The 17,907-nt window shown below is 40.5% G+C and overlaps 1 long non-coding RNA gene across 4 annotated transcripts; it reads right to left on the bottom strand.

Moving 5' to 3' along the window:
• Positions 1–6,243: 6,243 nt before the first annotated feature.
• Positions 6,244–8,129, bottom strand: LOC127916077 (uncharacterized). Of its 4 annotated transcripts, none has more exons than XR_008093300.1 (4): positions 7,600–8,129; positions 7,417–7,520; positions 6,985–7,348; positions 6,244–6,722 (listed from the first exon to the last, which is right to left on the bottom strand). It is a non-coding gene; the product is annotated as an uncharacterized LOC127916077 (long non-coding RNA). The 4 variants fall into 4 exon arrangements; XR_008093298.1 differs by having other exon boundaries at positions 6,245–6,722; positions 6,939–7,348; XR_008093297.1 differs by having other exon boundaries at positions 6,663–6,722; positions 6,887–7,348.
• Between the last annotated feature and the right edge of the window lie 9,778 nt (positions 8,130–17,907).

The raw sequence follows: 17,907 nt of genomic DNA, 5'->3' as shown, positions 1-17,907 counted from the left end.
GAAATACATCCACAGGTACACCTCCAATTGACTTAACCTGTTACTCCTACCCCCTACTTTTTCGAACATTCTGTTAAAAATCGTGCAACATTTCAGCGCACTGCTACTCATGCCAGGAATATAGTATATGCATATGATTAGTATGTGTGGATAGAAAACACTCAGACGTTTATAAAACTGGTTAAATCACGGCTGTGACTATAACAGAACGTGCGTTTCATCGAAAAGCGCAGGAAAATCTGATCACTGAAAATTGGAAAATATATCAATGCGCCACTTGCATGTATTGTCTATGGGAAAGCAAATTACCTGGAGCCGAGATTGCAATTCCTACAGCTTCCACACGATGTCAACAGTCTTGTCATTTGCCTAGGCTTTGTTTCTTGGTCAAACGAAGATGAGACAACCCATTTCTTCAGGTCTCCGACCGGATATTTTGGTTGAGATTTACCCGGACATTATTTCCAGACGTACCCCTATAGAATATACATCGCCTCGTGATCAATTTGATCGCTTATTAACGTTTACTAATACCTAAAGTTGCATTACAAAAGTATTTCGAAGTGTTTTGTGAAAGTTTATCGTCGACTTTTTTAATTTAAAAAAATGACGTTACGTTATAACACGCTATTTTTTTTCGTTGATCACACAGTCTTCATAGATCGATATCTAGGCTATATATGGACCGATTTAATCTAAAAAAAGACCCGATAGTGATTATGGGACATCTAGGAGTGCCAACAAAGAAGATGGTCAAAGGTAATGAATGTTTTATATTTTATTTGTGCGGTTTGTGTAGCGCCGACTATGCTAATTATTTTGTTTACGTCCCCTGCGGGTCTTTTGGGGTGTTACATGCTATCAGATAATAGCTTCTCATGCTTTCGCCGAAAAGCATTTTAAAAATCTGACTTGTTGCCTGGATTCACAACGAGTGTCGCTTTAATTCAATACCCTGCATGTGTATTTTAATGAACGTTTGAGTTTTAACGAGTGCTATTAGCATTTAGCGTAGCGCATTTGCATTTCCAGATGTCTAGATGGGACGCCTGCGTGTCAGGTAGGAGCAAGAGGTTAAATGATGTCAATTAGCCTATCGGAAGCTTCTAAAGCCATGACATCATTTTCTGGAATTTTCCAAGATGTTTAAAGGCACAGTCAACTTAGTGTATGTAAACTTCTGACCCACTGGAATTGTGATACAGTGAATTATAAGTGAAATAATCTGTCTGTTAACAATTGTTGGAAAAATGACTTGTGTCATGCACAAAGTAGATCTCCTAACCGACTTGCCAAAACTATAGTTTGTTAACAAGAAATTTGTGGAGTGGTTGAAAAATTAGTTTTAATGACTCCAACCTAAGTGTATGTAAACTTCCGTCTTCAACTGTAGATTGTAGATTCCATCAATGTCAAAACAAATCAAAGTGTATTTGTCACGTGTGTGCCGAATACAACACGTGTGCCGAATACAACACGTGTGCCGAATACAACACGTGTGCTGAATACAACCTTACAGTGAAATTCTTACTTACAGGCTCTAAACAATAGTGCGAAAAAAATGAATGTGTGTGTATGTAGGTATGTAAAGAAATAAAACAGTAGCAAGGCTATATACAGACACCGGTTTGTCAGGCTTTTTGAGGTAGTATGTACATGTAGGTATGGTGAAAGTGACTATGCATATATGATGAAGAGAGTAGCAGTAGCATAAAAAGAGGGGTTGGCGGGTGGTGGGTGGGACACAATGCAGATAGCCTGGTTAGCCAATGTGTGGTAGCACTGGTTGGTCGGGCTAATTGAGGTAGTATGTACATGAATGTATAGTTAAAGTGACGATGCATATATGATAAACAGAGAGTAGCAGCAGCGTAAAAGAGGGGTTGGGGGTGGCACACAATGCAGATAGTTTAGGTAGCCATTTGATTACCTGTTCAGGAGTCTTATGGCTTGGGGGTAAAAACTGTTGAGAAGCCTTTTTGTCCTAGACTTATCACTCCGGTACCGCTTGCCATGCGATAGTAGAGAGAACAGTCTATGACTGGGGTGGCCGAGGTCTTTGACAATTTTTGTAATTGTCTGTATCATTTCTAATCCCTATATTTTGTATACATACAGTGCCTTGCGAAATTATTCGGCCCCCTTGAACTTTGCGACCTTTTGCCACATTTCAGGCTTCAAACATAAAGATATAAAACTGTATTTTTTTGTGAAGAATCAACAACAAGTGGGACACAATCATGAAGTGGAACGACATTTATTGGATATTTCAAACTTTTTTAACAAATCAAAAACTGAAAAATTGGGTGTGCAAAATTATTCAGCCCCTTTACTTTCAGTGCAGCAAACTCTCTCCAGAAGTTCAGTGAGGATCTCTGAATGATCCAATGTTGACCTAAATGACTAATGATGATAAATACAATCCACCTGTGTGTAATCAAGTCTCCGTATAAATGCACCTGCACTGTGATAGTCTCAGAGGTCCGTTAAAAGCGCAGAGAGCATCATGAAGAACAAGGAACACACCAGGCAGGTCCGAGATACTGTTGTGAAGAAGTTTAAAGCCGGATTTGGATACAAAAAGATTTCCCAAGCTTTAAACATCCCAAGGAGCACTGTGCAAGCGATAATATTGAAATGGAAGGAGTATCAGACCACTGCAAATCTACCAAGACCTGGCCGTCCCTCTAAACTTTCAGCTCATACAAGGAGAAGACTGATCAGAGATGCAGCCAAGAGGCCCATGGTCACTCTGGATGAACTGCAGAGATCTACAGCTGAGGTGGGAGACTCTGTCCATAGGACAACAATCAGTCGTATATTGCACAAATCTGGCCTTTATGGAAGAGTGGCAAGAAGAAAGCCATTTCTTAAAGATATCCATAAAAAGTGTTGTTTAAAGTTTGCCAAAAGCCACCTGGGAGACACACCAAACATGTGGAAGAAGGTGCTCTGGTCAGATGAAACCAAAATTGAACTTTTTGGCAACAATGCAAAACGTTATGTTTGGCGTAAAAGCAACACCCTGAACACACCATCCCCACTGTCAAACATGGTGGTGGCAGCATCATGGTTTAGGCCTGCTTTTCTTCAGCAGGGACAGGGAAGATGGTTAAAATTGATGGGAAGATGGATGGAGCCAAATACAGGACCATTCTGGAAGAAAACCTGATGGAGTCTGCAAAAGACCTGAGACTGGGACGGAGATTTGTCTTCCAACAAGACAATGATCCAAAACATAAAGCAACATCTACAATGGAATGGTTCAAAAATAAACATATCCAGGTGTTAGAATGGCCAAGTCAAAGTCCAGACCTGAATCCAATCGATCTGTGGAAAGAACTGAAAACTGCTGTTCACAAATGCTCTCCATCCAACCTCACTGAGTTCGAGCTGTTTTGCAAGGAGGAATGGGAAAAAATGTCAGTCTCTCGATGTGCAAAACTGATAGAGACATACCCCAAGCGACTTACAGCTGTAATCGCAGCAAAAGGTGGCGCTACAAAGTATTTTAAGTATAAAAGATTTAGATGCAAGTGGCTGTTCCACTGGATGTCATAAGGTGTATGCACCAATTTGTAAGTCGCTCTGGATAAGAGCGTCTGCTAAATGACTTAAATGTAAATGTAAATGTATTTTTATTTTTTTATTTCACCTTTATTTAACCAGGTAGGCTAGTTGAGAACAAGTTCTCATTTGCAACTGCGACCTGGCCAAGATAAAGCATAGCAGTGTGAACAGACAACACAGAGTTACACATGGAGTAAACAATTAACAAGTCAATAACACAGTAGAAAAAAATGGGCCGTCTATATACAATGAAGTATTAACTTAAGGGGGCTGAATAATTTTGCACGCCCAATTTTTCAGTTTTTGATTTGTTAAAAAAGTTTGAAATATCCAATAAATGTCATTCCACTTCATGATTGTGTCCCACTTGTTGATTCTTCACAAAAAAATACAGTTTTATATCTTTATGTTTGAAGCCTGAAATGTGGTAAAAGGTCGCAAAGTTCAAGGGGGCAGAATACTTTCGCAAGGCACTGTATATACACATATATATATATATATATATATATATATATATATATATACACACACATATTTTTAAAATATATTTTCCTTTATTGTTTTCCCTTACACCTACCACCCTCTCCTATTTGGAACAAAACTAATGGACAACAACACTTAGGTGTCTATTTCCAGCTCATACAGTTGAAGTCGGAAGATTAAATACACTTAGGTTGGAGTCATTAAAACTCGTTTTTCAACCACTCCACAAATTTCTTGTTAACAAACTATAGTTTTGGCAAGTCGGTTAGGACATACTTTGTGCATGACACAAATATTTTTTTACCAGGATTAAATGTCAGGAATTGTGAAATGACCCTAGCCCTCACCCTCCGATCCAACAGGTCCCAGACTTTCTCAATGGGATTGAGATCTGTGCTCTTCGCTGGCCATGGCAGAACACTGACATTCCTGTCTTGCAGGAAATCACGCACAGAATGAGCAGTATGGCTGGTGGCATTGTCATGCTGGAGGGCCATGTCAGAATTCGCCTGCAGGAAGGGTACCACATGTGGGAAGAGGATGTCTTCCCTGTAACACACAGCGTTGAGATTGCCTGCAATGACAACAAGTCAGATGATGCTGTGACACATCGCCCCAGACCATGACGGACCCTCCACCTCCAAATCGATCCCACTCCAGAGTACCGGCCTCAGTGTAACGCTCATTCCTTCGTCGATAAACGTGAATCCAATCATCACCCCTGGTGAAACAGAACCGCGACTCGTGAGTGAAGAGCACTCTTTGCCAGTCCTGACTGGTCCAGCGACAGTGGGTTTGTGCCCATAGGCGACGTTGTTGCCGGTGATGTCTGGTGAAGACCTGCATTACAACAGGCCTACAAGCCCTCAGTCCAGCCTCTCTCAGCCTATTGCAGACAGTCTGAGCACTGATGGTGGGATTGTGCGTTCCTGATGTAACTCGGGCAGTTGTTGTTGCCATCCTGTACCTGTCCCGCAGGTGTGATTTTCGGATGTACCGATCCTGTGCAGGTGTTGTTACGTGGTCTGCCACTGCGAGGACGATCAGCTGTCCGTCCTGTCTCCCTGTAGCGCTGTCTTAGGTGTCTCACAGTATGGACATTGCAATTTATTGCCCTGGCTACATCTGCAGTCCTCACGCCTCCTTGCAGCATGCCTATGGCACGTTCACGCAGGTGAGCAGGGACACTGGGCATCTTTATTTTGGTGTTTTTCAGAGTCAGTAGAAAGGCCTCCTTAGTGTCCTAAGTTTTCATAACTGTGACCTTAATTGCCCACCGTCTGTAAGCTGTTAGTGTCTTAACCACTGTTCCACAGGTGCATGTTCATTCATTGTTAATGGTTCATTGAACAAGCATGAGAAACAGTGTTTAAACCATTTACAATAAAGATCTTTGAAGTTATTTGGATTTTTACAAATTATCTTTGAAAGACAGGGTCCTGAAAAAGTGACATTTATTTTTTTGCTGAGTTTATATTTTCCAACTGTGCTGTTTCACAATTTCTGAACCTTTGTAAATTTATCTTTAAAATTAAATATATTTTTGTAGCTCACATCTCGTTGTGTTAACAATACCAAAAATACAGCCAATTTTGACTTTGCAGCTGGCCCATCAATTAAAATCGCTCAGTTCTGCCTGTAGGGGCAAGAATCACACTCATTGTCAACTGGCCCATCAAATTACACCCATTCAACCATTCCATTTGTGTCCCACACTTCCTTGCGTGCCAAACACAGATCCCAGTACTATCTCCCCGACGATAGTATTATGGGGCTGAAGGGTTAATGTTTAGCCAGCCCTTTGACTGTGTGCACCTTATTTTCTATCTAGAACCAAAAAGAAGAAACCCTTTTCGGGTTCCCAAAATAGAACACAAGGGCTCCAAAAGGGTTCTGCGGCTGTCCCCATCCCAGAACCCTTTTTGGTTCCAGATAGAAATAAGAGCGTGGCCATGTTAGGTGGATTCCAGTGGTATGCTCAGCTCCAACACAAACCAACCAGCAGTCATTATGAAAAGTCTCAATGGGTAGAAAAATTGACCAATCAATTCTCCCCTTTAACTTACACATTGTAGAGCCCAAGGACACTATAGGCTAAAAGGAGGGACGACCAAGAGCTGACTGACAATATCAGTTTACTGTAACAGTGCACCATCAAGTGGATTATGAAAAGAAGTTTATTAAAAAAGCACAATGCAACGATATTGTAAAAGTACAGGTCATTAGAAGAAAACATGTATATGTGAAATGTATTAACAAAATGTTATTCTATCATCTGAATGACATAAATAAAGAATCAATGATAATACATTTCAGTACATATTACAACCCAACAATACAATACACAATACAAAACAGATAGAATTGCTGTAGCTGCAGATCAGATCCATCATAATTAAATAATATAATGTATGTTACAGTAATAGACAATTAAACTACGATAAAAAAATATATGTTCGTAAATAAAATAAGATAAAAATCCTTCATGTACAAGAGGTGTTGTTGTGTGTGTGTGTGTGTGTGTGTGTGTGTGTGTGTGTGTGTGTGTGTGTATAACCCATGTTCCCAGATTGCTCCTGCTTCTCCTCTGGTGTGTCCCTCCATCTCCCTCAAGGACCTGTAACATATCACCACACAAAGTTATTTATCCCTCCATCTCCTTCCAGGACCTGTAACATATCACCACACAAAGTTATTTATCCCTTCATCTCCCTCAAGGACCTGTAACATATCACCACACAGTTATTTATCAAGGACCCTCCATCTCCTCAAGGACCTGTAACATATCACCACACAAAGTTATTTATCCTCCATCTCCCTCTCCATCAAGGACCTGTAACATATCACCACACAAAGTTATTTATCCCTCCATCTCCCTCAAGGACCTGTAACATATCACCACACAAAGTTATTTATCCCTCCATCAAGGACCTGTAACATATCACCACACAAAGTTATTTATCCCTCCATCTCCCTCAAGGACCTGTAACATATCACCACACAAAGTTATTTATCCCTCCATCTCCCTCAAGGACCTGTAACATATCACCACACAAAGTTATTTATCCCTCCATCTCCATCAAGGACCTGTAACATATCACCACACAAAGTTATTTATCCCTCCATCTCCCTCAAGGACCTGTAACATATCACCACACAAAGTTATTTATCCCTCCATCTCCCTCAAGGACCTGTAACATATCACCACACAAAGTTATTTATCCCTCCATCTCCCTCAAGGACCTGTAACATATCACCACACAAAGTTATTTATCCCTCCATCTCCCTCAAGGACCTGTAACATATCACCACACAAAGTTATTTATCCCTCCATCTCTCAAGGACTTCATCTCCCTCAAGGACCTGTAACATATCACCACACAAAGTTATTTATCCCTCCATCTCCCTCAAGGACCTGTAACATATCACCACACAAAGTTATTTATCCCTCCATCTCCCTCAAGGACCTGTAACATATCACCACACAAAGTTATTTTTCCATCCCTGTAACATATCCAAAGTTATTTATCCATCTCCCTCAAGGACCTGTAACATATCACCACACAAAGTTATTTATCCCTCCATCTCCCTCAAGGACCTGTAACATATCACCACACAAAGTTATTTATCCCTCCATCTCCCTCAAGGACCTGTAACATATCACCACACAAAGTTATTTATCCCTCCATCAAGGACCTGTAACATATCACCACACAAAGTTATTTATCCCTCCATCTCCCTCAAGGACCTGTAACATATCACCACACAAAGTTATTTATCCCTCCATCTCCCTCAAGGACCTGTAACATATCACCACACAAAGTTATTTATCCCTCCATCTCCCTCAAGGACCTGTAACATATCACCACACAAAGTTATTTATCCCTCCATCTCCCTCAAGGACCTGTAACATATCACCACACAAAGTTATTTATCCCTCCATCTCCCTCAAGGACCTGTAACATATCACCACACAAAGTTATTTATCCCTCCATCTCCCTCAAGGACCTGTAACATATCACCACACAAAGTAATGTATCCCTCCATCTCCCTCAAGGACCTGTAACATATCACCACACAACATTTTTTAGTGCTTGCAGTCAAACAAAGACCTAAGAATAAAACAAAGATATACTGTCAATAGATACATTATACTATGAGCATCAGTTCCATGTAAGTATAATACCCTGATAAACCATTTATTAGAAACATGTTTTACTACAGCCTCTGCTGTTAAGCCTATGTTATATTATTTTCATGTGAAAGCATCAAAGAAATTACATGTAAAAAATTCCGTCCCACTAAAACACGCTGAAGCGTCCATCAGTCTTTTCAAAACAGCTCTTAAAATGAATGGGCATTATTGTAATTTAAAAAATGTCAAAGTATTATTGCAACATTATCCCCCAAAGCCAATTTTTCCTTTGGCCGCCTCTCCTTCCAGTTCTCTGCTGCCAATGACTGAAACGAACTGCAAACATTTCTGAAGCTGGAGACTCATATCTCCCTCACTAGCTTTAAGCACCAGCTGTCAGAGCAGCTCACATATCACTGCACCTGTACACAGCTCATCTGTAAATAGCCCATCCAATCTACCTCATCCCCATACTGTATTTATTTACTTATCTTGCTCCTTTGCACCCCAGTATCTCTACTTTCACATTCATCTTCTGCACACCCTACCATTCCAGTGTTAAATTGCTATATTGTATTTACCTCGCCACCAAGGCCTATTTATTGCCTTTACCTCTCTTATCCTACCTCATTTGCACATGCTGTTTATAGATTTTTCTACTGTATTATTGATTGTATGTTTGTATATTCCATGTGTAACTCTGTGTTGTTGTATGTGTTGAACTGCTTTGCTTTATCTTTGCCAGGTCGCAGTTGCAAATGAGAACTTGTTCTCAACTAGCCTACCTGGTTAAATAAAGGTTAAATAAAAATAAATAAAATTCAGTGTGGAAATATATATAAAACATAGGAAAATCGTGTTTTTGATTACACGGCCTCTCAGAGTCACAGTTTGTTGAATTCTTTGATGTACAGTCCACTCAATTATTTGGACATTTTATGTTCATGTAAACTAAGTAAACTGATTTGGTTTAACCAATGAGAAGCCTTGTTAAAGTTTTGGGACAATCGCGTAAACTCTGGGTTTGCTGTGGCAGAGGACTTTTGAGGCGCTCGAAGGGGTGATGCTTCTGGAAGACATGAGAACTGAGACGGACACTATTGTTTTTGAACTTACAACTTTTCCATTTGAAGGGATTACAGACTGCATTTAGCAAAGAGACTGTTGCTTAATTTCACTTACCTCTTATAAGTCTACAGAAAGTCTTGTTAAATATCTATAGAATTGACCTTAATTCACCTGCTGCTGTGTGGAGAATTTTGGCACGGTAGCTTACCGTGTCAGATCAGGAGCTCTTCTGCTGCATGCTAGGTTGAACAGTGTCAGTGACTGAGTTTTAAGAGTACACTATGTACCCGGGGGTTATATCTTTATTCCTATATTGTAATTGGTTGTGTGGTATTTGTGTAACTGCTAATGTTTTATTCAAAATATTTTCACGTTAAATTTCACTCTGCGTGTGTTTGTATTTTCAATGAGTCATTCATTTTGTAACGTCGGAAAATATCCTGAAAACAGTAATATAAACCTTTATTTATTGATTAGTAATATCCCTAGCCTCTTGTTTTTCCCCCCAGAGTAAGTCAATATCATAAAAATTCATACACTGAGATGTCCTTTTCACCATTATTCTCTACACACATATCCTCCTGTGGGAGTAGGACCAGCAGGGATCAGAGTGTAGGAGTCTTCACTAGTCACATTGTCAGATAGGGGCTGTAGAGAGTAAGACTTGTCTGATAGGGAGGGTAACCCAGCTCTGTAGGGAACAGTCCTGTACCAGGAGAACCTCCAGCCTGTTGACGTCTTGTCAACTTCACAGCTCAGAGACACCGAGTCTCCAGGGTTCAGCCACTGAGGAGAGATACTCAGGACAGGTTGAGGTTTCTGTTTTTAGGCCAGAGAGAGTCAGTTTTCAAACTTTCAGTCTTAGCAAACCATGGAGATGTTTACATGAATAGATATACTTACCAGACACATTCAGTTGTACATCATCACTGGTCTTGAGAACTTGTTTCCCTTTACACCCTCACAGGTATATGATCCACTGTTAGACCAGTAGACAGGACTGATTCTGTACTCAGGCTTTGTGTTAAAGAGGATGAATAACTGACTATTATTATACCATCTGTAGTTCCAGACAGAGTCTCCTCCTCCCTGTATGTCACATCTCATAGTGACAGTCTCTCTAATGAATATCTGGGTCCAGTTGGGTTGGAGGGTCAGAACAGCAACAGGTCTCTCTGCACAGTAACACAGACAACTGACTGAACAAACAATTTAAATATATTTATTCATCAATTGTTCTACTCATGAATATAGCTTCAAGTTAGCTACGGGATACAGTAAATAGACAACATATTATACCCTACTTTCTATCAATGTAAAATAACATCTTATTTATCATAAAAATGTTTTAGACTCAACAGTAATGTTTATCTGGACTGGGTCACTGTACAGGGTGTAGTAGACTGGGTCTCCTCTCCCAGCTCTGCACCAGTACTGTCCTCCATCAGAGACACTGACCCAGCTGAGTGTGTAGGAGTATCCAGAGGTTGTGGTTACTGGTGTAGAGTCTAGTCTGTGTCAGGCACCAGTAAAACTTCCATCCAGGAGACTCTACAGTACAGCTCAGTGTCACTCTGTCTCCTGTGAATATGTTCTCTTTGTCTGAAGTCAGTGATGTCGACGGCTGATAATCTGTTGGTATTTCAATAGGTTTGAGTGGAAAGATCCACTTTACTGACACACAAACTACAACAGCAGCAACAACAGCAACAAAGTAACTCAGCATTCACAGTGAGGGTAATACCATTACTTGGTTGTGAAGATGTGGGTCTGGATCTTCTCTCTCCCTGACACCAGTAGAGACCCTGGTCAGACTCAGCAGCTCTACTGATGGTGAGAGTATCTCCTGTTATAGTGGTCTGAAAGACTGGGATACTACATTATCATTCCTGTATTTGTACCAGTGATAGCTCCAGCTACTGTCAGACCCTACTGAACACGTCAGAGTAACTGTCTCTCCAGGGTACACAGGGTTTGGCTCTACACTCAGTTCAGCTTTGGGCAGGGCTATGAGAAAAGAGCATCAAATTAATCTGATTATTTGATATACATCATGTGTATACATTTCCAACGATTTAGCTGTCGGAGAGTATTGATAGTACATTTTAGGTGTACAGCCAAATATATTGGCACCCTTGCACTTTTCTTAAATAATTCCCTGTCTTCTAAAATAAGTTGATATTTACTGTCAGTATAGCTGGGCAGGGCTGAGAAAACATAGATTTGCAGATTAGTTACATGCTATACATGACCAAAACTGGATACGAGTAGCTATTTCAAACGACTCTTTAAAGAGAAGTTCTCTCAGAAAGTTCAGTTAGTGAACTTTGTTTTATTTTTCCAGGTAAGTTGACTGAGAACACCTTCTCATTTGTGGCAACGACCTGGGGAATAGTTACAGGGGAGAGGGGGATGAGCCAATTGTAAACTGGGGATTATTAGGTGACCGTGACGGTTTGAAGGCCAGATTGGGAATTTAGCCAGGACAACGGGGTTAACACCCCTACTCTTATGATAAGTGCCATGGGATCTTTAATGACCTCAGAGAGTCAGGACACCCGTTTAATGTCCCATCCAAAATACAGCACCCTACACAGGGCAGTGTCCCCAATCACTTTTAGACCAGAGGAAAGAATGCCTCCTACTGGCCCTCCAACACCACTTCCAGCAGCATCTGGTCTCCCATCCAGGGAGTGACCAGGGGCAACCTTGCTTAGCTTCAGAAGCAAGGCAGCAGTGGTATACAGGGTGGTATGCTGCTGGCCATGTGAACTATGTGTGTGGTTGTGTATGGTTAATGATGAAATGCAGCAAAATACATTCAGATGATTTACTCGCCTTGAGTGTGTCCACAGATGAATAACGCACTCAGCACTGAAACACAGAGGTAAGAGTGTGTGTGAGAGAGAGGGAGACAGACAGACGTAGAGGGAGAATGAGAGATGGAGAGGAATACAAAGAGAAATAGAGAGTGAGAAAGAGAGAGAGTTAAAGAGTGAAAAATAGAGAACTGACTAAATTACATTGACAGACAGAACAGGAATTGAGCTAGAAGTCATATTGAATCTAAAAATATATTTGGTGAAAAACTACACAATGTATATATATTTCTAATGTTACTCAGGCTCATTCAAAAACCGAATTAGAAGCTGAAACTCCATTCCTCTGTAAACACAGTGTAACCAAACAAAGTCATCATCTGATGCCATATGTATTGTGTATGGTTGACATACTTCATATTCCATAAATGAAACAATTTATTGCCCAATAAATGAACTGTGTTCCATTCTGAGCCACTGGGAAGTGACTGAAGACCAGCGTTTCCTCCGGACCGGAACCCTACAGTTCCTGTGGCTGTGAATAAAATTGAGCCTTATCAGAATTAGAAAGTTACAGATCTGGTTCAGGAGCTATTTAGAAGTTAACTGTGTGTGAAGGTTCTTGCATTAAATGGCAGGTTTGTCAACTGTTCAAATGAATAACCCAGGAAATTAGTGATCAGAGTGATAGATTAAATGTAAACAAGAAATTAATATGATAAGTGAACTACAGTATACTGTATGGTAAAATGACATTGTCCTTATTCTCTCTGAAAAGCAAGGAAAGCCCCACACACCTTTTCATGTATAGGCCTACTCATCTGCTCAACATCTAGGTTTTTACAGGTTTTGACATCTACAACCATTTCTCTATTTGTCTCTCTCTGAACACAGTAGAACAAGACAGCTTCACACACTCACCTTCACAAACCCTCTGGGAGTGCCATCAGATGAAGATCAAAGGTAAGTGATTAATTTTAACTCAATATCTGACTTGTGACACCTCTCCTTGGTTGGAAAATGGCTGTATGGTTTTCTGTGGCTGGGCTCTGACCTAACATAATCGCATGGTGTGCTTTCGCCGTAAAGCCTTTTTGAAATTGTAAACTGTCTGGATTAACAAGAAGTTGATCTTTAAAATGGTGTATATAACGTGTATGTTTGAGGAATTTTAAATTATGAGATTTGTTGTTTGAATTTGGCCCTGCAATTTCACTGGCTGTTGGCGAGGTGGGACGCTCACGTCCCGAACGATCCCAGAGAGGTTAAGGAGCCTTTTGGTCCTAGAGTTGGCACTCCGGTACCGCTTGCCATGCGGGAGCAGAGAAAACAGTCTATGATTTGGGTGACTGGAGTCTGACAATTTTACAGGCATTCCTCTGACACCACCTATTATATAGGTCCTGGATAGCAGGACCTTTCAATCTCCTCAGGGGGAAAAGGCTTTGTCGTGCCCTCTTCACGACTGTCTTGGTGTGTTTGGACCATGACACATCGTTGGTGATGTAGACACCAAGGAACTCGACCCGCTCTACTACTGCTCCGTCGATGTTAATGGGGGCCTGTTTGGCCTGCCATTTCCTGTGGTACACGATCAGCTCCTTTGTCTTGCTCACATTGAGGGAGAGGTTGTCCTGGCACCACACTGCCAGGTCTCTGACCTCCTGCCTATAGGCTGTCTCATCGTTGTCTGTGATCAGTTGTTGTGTCGTCAGCAAACTTAATGATGGTGTTGGAGTCGAGTTGGCCACGTAGTCGTGGGTGAATAGGGAGAATAGGAGGGGACTAAGTACACACCCGAGGGGCCCGTGTTGAGAATCAGCGAAGCAGACTTGTTGCCTACCCTTACCACCTGGGGGTGGCCCGTCAGGAAGTCCAGGATCCAGTTGCAGAGGGAGGTGTTTAGTCCCAGGGTCCTTAGCTTAGTGATGAGTTGTGGGCACCATGGTGTTGAACACTGAGCTGTAGTCGATAAACAGCATTCTCACATAGGTGTTTCTTTTGTCCAGGTGGTAAAGGGCAGTGTGGATTGCGACTGAGATTGTGTCATCTGTGGATCTTTTGGGGTGGTATGCGAATTGGAGTGGGTCTAAGGTATCCGGGAGGATGCTGTTGATTTTTAATATAATCAAAACTGAACACAAAATAACAACTAGGAAGAAGGAACAAACGAAACAGTCTTATCTAGTGAATACCACAAAAGCAGAAAATAAATACCCACGAAACACAGGTGGAAAAAGGCTACCTAAGTATGATTCTCAATCAGAGACAACTAACGACACCTGCCATACCAGAACCATACCAGGCCAAACTCAAAAACCAACATAGCAACACAAACATTTACTGCCCACCCCAACTCACGCCCTGACCATACTAAAACAAAGACAAAACAAAGGAATTAAGGTCAGAACGTGACACCCACAAAATAAGAACAAGTCTTTGATATTCAATACTAGTCTGCAGATAGGAATTCGGCATCATTGAACGTGAAGAACGACAACCGCCGAAACATTCATTCTACAACATGAATGAATGTCACTCTGAACTATTCCCTCTAACCACGACAGACAGAGAGAGAGAGGACGGAAACTCTCGAACAGAAACTAACTTTTCAGCAGAGATCCCGACGACACCCTGAGCGTAAATATATATATTGATTGCAATTGTTCCCGAATGAGTGAGCGTTCATGTGCCAAGGATTAGCATTTCAATTGTTATAATTATCAACTGTGTTGTCTTCTCAGTCGACCCCCACTTCCCTTTTGTATAACAAGCCGCGATGCCAGTTTAGCCCACTAGGGAACATTCCCCTATCAGTTCTTGTAACCATATTTACTCTGTTTGTTTATGCATTTCTGTGAATTAGTTAGTAAATAAATGATTTAAGACAATTGATGTATGGATGACTCATAGTGAAGACTGGGTTCGTGCAGATAAAACAATTTACGGAGTTTTGAATAAGACTAACATGAGGTAAAGTAAATAATTAATTAATTCAAAGACTAATTGATCAGATAAAAATATCTATTAGGAAATTATAACTTTGTAATCTGAATGTTTTCCTTGGTGCCCCGACTTCCTAGTTAATTACAGTTACATGATTAATCAGTTTAATCGCGTAATACTAATTACAGAGAATCTTTGATAAAAACGAAGTCCTCAATTTAATGATAGTAAAGACACAACACCTGCATGCTTGCCTACCTGTGTATGACCATTGTCTGCCTGTGACCACGATTCCTGCCTTCTGCAAAGGCAAAATAAACACCTGCCGCGCTCTGCGCATGAATCTACACCTTTTTCTCCCTGAGTATTCATTACAGAATCCACAAGAACAAATATGAATAGGTGACAGGCAGCAAAGAGCAGTGGTGGAAAAAGTATCCAATTGTCATACTTGTGTAAAAGTAAAGATACCTTAATAGAATATGACTCAAGTGAAAGTCACCCAGTAAAATCCTACTTGAGTAGAAGTATAAAAGTAATTGCAAAAATATACTAAAGTATCAAAAGTGAAAGTATAAATCATTTCAAATTCCTTATATTAAGCAAACCAGACTGCACAATTACATTTTTAAAATTTTATTTACAGATAGCCAGGGGCACACTCAGACATCATTTACAAACAAAGCATTTGTGTTTAGTGAGTCTGCCAGATCAGATGCAGTAGAAAGTACATTATTTTCTTTAGGAATGTAGTGAAGGAAAATAAAATTTGTCAAAAATATAAATAGTACCCAATAAAACTACTTAAGTTGTACTTTAAAGTATTTTTACTTAAGTACTTTATACCACTGGCAGAGAGATCAGGTGCATCATTGTGCATAAAAAACAGTGGAGACATGCAGCTCAAGAAGCTCATCTATTGATCTTGTTAAAGAACAATACAGTCATCTAGATTAGCCTACAACACAACAATGCAATGAATAATTGCATTATTGTTTTCAAATTATTCCAAAATTCTACTCTAGGCTGTAAAATGTTATTTAAATAATGGTGCAAAAACTCTGTGATTTGAATGTTTCATTCCATTTGTATCAGTTGCAGGTCTACTCTCAAGAGTTCATAAGGTCTAGTAAGGCACCTTAGCAGGCCAGTCTGGCTGTATTTTAACTTCTTAATACTAAGATGCTCTGTCTGTTGCTTGTCATCCTTCTCCCATATTGTCCTATAATAATGTGGCTACATATGCTCCCGGCAGGAGCAGTTACTCATAAAGCTTAACATGCTCTCATAGCCATGGGAAGTAGGGGTGCAGCACCCCCTGAAAAATCTCCTAAATATATTTACAGTAGCAGTAAAACATTTGGACACACCTAGTCATTCTGGGGGTTTAATTCCTTTTTTAAACACATTTCTACATTGTAGAACAATAGTGAAGAGATCAAAACTATGAAATAACAAATATGGAATCACGTAGTAACCGAAAACGTTTTAAATCAAAATATATTTTATACATGATATTCTTCAAAGAAGCCACCCTTTTCCTTGATAGCAGCTTTGCACACTCTTGGCATTCTCTCAACCAGCTACATGGTCACCTTGTGTACATTTAAATTGTGCCTTGTTAATTTGTGGAATTTCTTTCCTTCTTATTAACACGTTTGAGCCAGTCAGTTGTGTTGTGACAAGGTAGGGGTGGTATACAGAACAGTCCTATTTAAATACCAAGTCCATGTTATGGCAAGAATAGCTCAAATAAGCAAAAGAGAATTGACAGTCCATCATTACTTTAAGACATGAAGGTCAGTCAATCCGGAAAATGTAAAGAACTTTGAACATTTTTTCAAGTACAGTCACAAAAACCATCAAGCGCTATGATGAAACTGGCTCTCATGAGGACCGCCACAGGAAAGGAAGACCCAGAGTCACCTCTGCTGAAGACCATACGTTCATTAGAATTAACCTCACCTCAGAATGCAGCTGTAACGACCTGGGTGTAGTGGGTGCGAAGTCAGGCGCAGGAAGCAGAGAGTTCAGGGGAGTGCTATTTAATGCACTAACGGCGAACACAAGCCACCCCACAAAACACAGGGCACACAACAAAACAAATGCCCCAAACACAGGGACTTAAACAGTCCAGCAAAACCCCATGACATGGGAAACACGTAAACCTCACTCGTGCACACGAGTCACACAAAACAATCCCATACAAAGAGCAGGCGGGCCTCCTGGTAATTATAGCCCGACTAATCAGCCTAAACACAAAACAGGTGAAACCAATCAACAGAAAGGGGGAAAAGGATCAGTGGCAGCTAGTAGGCCGGTGACGACTACCGACGAGCGCCACCCGAACAGGAAGGGGAGCCACCTTCGGTAGGAGTCGTGACAGCAGCCTAAATAAATGCTTCACAGAGTTCAAGTAACAGACACATCTCAATATCAACTGTTCAGAGGAGACTGCGTGAATGAAAAAAAAACATTTATTTCACCTTTATTTAGGTAGGTAGGCTAGTTGAGAACAAGTTCTCATTTGCAACTGCGACCTGGCCAAGATAAAGCATAGCAATTTGACACATACAACAACACAGAGTTACACATGGAATAAACAAAACATACAGTCAATAATACAGTAGAAAAATATGTCTATATACAATCTGAGCAAATGAGGTGAGATAAGGGAGGTAAATGCAAAAAAAGGCCATGGTGGCGAAGTAAATACAATATAGCAAGTAAAACACTGGAATGGTAGATTTGCAGTGGAAGAATGTGCAAAGTAGAATTAGAAATAATGGGGTGCAAAGGAGCAAAATAAATAAATAAATAAATACAGTAGGGGAAGAGGTAGTTGTTTGGGCTAAATTATAGATAGGCTATGTACAGGTGCAGTAA

Source organism: Oncorhynchus keta, chromosome 35 (assembly GCF_023373465.1).
Source record: "Oncorhynchus keta strain PuntledgeMale-10-30-2019 chromosome 35, Oket_V2, whole genome shotgun sequence".
NCBI classification, from domain to species: domain Eukaryota; kingdom Metazoa; phylum Chordata; class Actinopteri; order Salmoniformes; family Salmonidae; genus Oncorhynchus; species Oncorhynchus keta.
The sequence above is the reverse complement of the archived record's forward strand: the minus strand, read 5'-3'. Positions and strand labels throughout refer to the sequence as shown.